Source organism: Nannospalax galili, unplaced genomic scaffold (assembly GCF_000622305.1).
Source record: "Nannospalax galili isolate Female #2095 unplaced genomic scaffold, S.galili_v1.0 scaffold2925, whole genome shotgun sequence".
Lineage (NCBI taxonomy): Eukaryota > Metazoa > Chordata > Mammalia > Rodentia > Spalacidae > Nannospalax > Nannospalax galili.
This window is the reverse complement of record NW_008352061.1, coordinates 29,112-32,005: the sequence shown is the minus strand read 5'-3', so window position 1 is coordinate 32,005 and position 2,894 is coordinate 29,112. Positions and strand designations below refer to the sequence as shown.

Genomic DNA, 2,894 nt, shown 5'->3' with positions numbered 1-2,894 from the left:
GATTCAAAAGTCCATTTGATGCCCTATTTGAAGCAGTTCACTTGTTTACACTATTTAAAGACAATTTGAACAAAGGGCTGACAACAAGCCTATTTTCTCATATGTAAAACAGAAATATCATCCATCTAAAAATAACAATTTGGGGTGCATGTATCAAATTCCCTGGAAGAATAAAATGGGTGCATAATAAGTAACTTTTTGTTAAGTTGCCATTAATGAATTTGTGTATGTTGTAATCAACAACATTTAAAAATATTTCTACATAAACTCCTTGCTGTGTCCTTCCTCAAGATGGAGATTCTCTCCTATCTCTCAGGTGAACCTAGTGATTGGCTTCTAGCAAAAAAGGTAGGTGATGTGACAGGGTACCACTTCTAAGACTAGATTAGGAGGAAAGATCATGACCACCAGCTTGCAGACCCTCTTGTGCATGCTCTCCCTCTTTCTTTTAATTATTTGCTAAGGTGAAAGCCACCATTTCCTTATAAACACTCAGGCAGAGTGTTCAAGAGACCTTCACCCTATGAACAGTCATATGTGTGACTTTGGAAGCAGACTCTTCGCTGGTAGAACCCTGAGGTGACTGTGGCCTGACAGACAGCTGACTACATTCTCCAGAAAGACACTAACCTAGAGCCATGCAGACAAGTCACCTGGGGACTCCTGACTCTCAGAAACCAAAATATTATGTTTGGGGTACTTTGTTACAGGAAAAAAGATGCTAAACAGATCACATAGGAATAGTTATTTGATTATAATAATTGATCGCATAATTTAATGTGATTATAATTTGCTTTTACCTTCTTCCTTTGAATTCAGTCAGACCAAATCCATAAAACACAGGAATTCCTAAATAATCGAGTTGTTTCCGTTCTATCCACTTCCTGACTACAAAGAAAAATGTAACAAGAATATGATTCATATTTTTAGAAAGGTATTTTTACCTTTGCGTAAATGCTAAAACTTAATTAGTTAATCAAAATGGTAATTAAAACTTCTAAGAAAATAAAAACGATATAACAAGAATATGATTCATATTTTTAGAAAGATATTTTCACCTTTGCATAAATGCTAAAACTTAATTAGTTAAGGAAAATAGTAATTAAAACTTCTAAGAAAATAAAAACTTTTAAAAATCAATATACCTGCCTAAAGGCCTCAAGCTATTTGTTATCACTGTAGTTAACACAAAACTACCTGTTTTTAAACTAAAGCAGCAGTACCATTAAAGTCACTGTCTTATAAAGGGCATTGGTATCACTCACAACTATTTCTACTCATGAAAAAAATTCATTACATGCTAGCTAAATTTCTAAATGCAACGATGTATGCTGACTGCAAAGTCAGTACAGAGATGGCTCTACGCCCACCCCTTCACCCCCACCAACTACCTGTATTTGCAAATCTAAAACCATGATAGTCCAAAAAAAAAACAAACTGAGTAGAAAAATCATCGGACTCTAAAGTTGCTATAGGAAGTAACTGTTTCAATTAAACTTAGTTTACAAAATAATTCATAATTGAATGGTTTAATCCAACTAAACAATCAGGCAGTTCAATCACTGTTTTCACTTTTCTGCCATGTGTCTCATGTTTAAGACAGCTCTCCTGATAAAACAGTCAAGTTTAATGGATTCTATTTGTCACTCTGACACAGTTTCAGCACTTAGTGAAGACTAAGGTCTTAATGTTTAGGAAGCTTTATTAAGGAAAGCAAAGTTAATCATTCAAGCTAGACCCATCATTCTTCTTCCTAAACAAGACATGAAGGACCTTGACCGCACTAGTCCTTATGACTCCTACCAACTTCCAGTGTTTTACTTAGCCTGCCTGTGTAAGTCAGTCCTTATAAACTCTTTTACTTTTAACTTCTCAAATCCCCAACGACTAGTTCTTATGTATTGTAACCAGTTCCAAATGACGTACCAACATTTACTGTTTAACTATTTCCTTAAATATCTCAATATTAATCATTTCTGCATACTTTAATCCATTTTGCAACCCTCCCTTCATGTATATATCTTCTACCTACATTAATGGCTTTCCACTATAGCCCCCTATCTAAATGTATCTTTAATTTCATCCTATGATATGGTTAGACAACTCTTCTTGATAACTCAACAAGTCAAAATGTTATATAAAGCAGTAGAAACAACTTTGACTTAAAATACATAACCCATTATGTGTGCCATATCAAGATTTGCATACCATCTGTCTTGCTTTTATATGTTATAACAGTTAACTATATCACTTTACAATAAAATTTCTTATGGAAAAAAATTTTCCAGAACATCAGAAAAAGACCAAAATATTAACACTCACTTCAGCAAGAATATATATGGAACTAGCTGGCTTTGCTACTTTTACTTACTATATTCTTTTTTTGCAGCTCTCTGATAAAATTTAAGCTTTGAAAATAATGGGCCATTTTCTTGATATTCCTATGAAAGAAAATAATAATTAGTCCCACTAGGAAAAAGCTCATCCTAAACATGGAATGAATTATAATTCAATTGTGAAAATATAAGCATATGTATGTAAAACATATAATAGTTATAGAATTGTTCTTCATAAAACACAGGCACCAGATTTCTACTAAAAACTAAATAAGCTTGAAAGGTCTCATTTTAAACAACATATTGTATCACTATCCTAAATATAGTCTTACATATGAAAGCTGTCTTCTGGAAAGCACTTATTAAAAGCACTCAGAACTGTATATAGAAATATACACCAACTGTATACCAACATGTACTTCAAGGCAGACACACTGAAAGTACCCTGGGGGTTCACTTGTACCTCATACTTTACTAAATAGCTACTGCATTCTACTTACTTGCTGGGCGCAGAGGGCACAAACAGGCTAGGCCTCACTTAAGGACCTCATTATCCAA

General features: G+C 33.7%; 1 protein-coding gene across 10 annotated transcripts in view; it reads right to left on the bottom strand.

Annotated features, from left to right (window-relative positions):
- Nucleotides 1–2,437, bottom strand: part of Vrk2 (VRK serine/threonine kinase 2) — a 50,284-nt gene extending 47,847 nt beyond the window's left edge. For 8 of the 10 annotated variants that reach the window (XM_029553999.1, XM_029554000.1, XM_029554001.1 and 5 more), the window contains exons 1-2: nt 2,372–2,435; nt 801–888 (exon numbers count right to left, since the gene is read on the bottom strand). The gene's annotated coding sequence lies outside the window, so the exon portion shown is untranslated. Of the gene's footprint in view, nt 1–800; nt 889–2,371 lie in introns of all 10 variants that reach the window. The other 2 variants (XM_029554004.1, XM_029553998.1) reach the window with 2 other exon arrangements.
- Nucleotides 2,438–2,894: the final 457 nt, after the last annotated feature.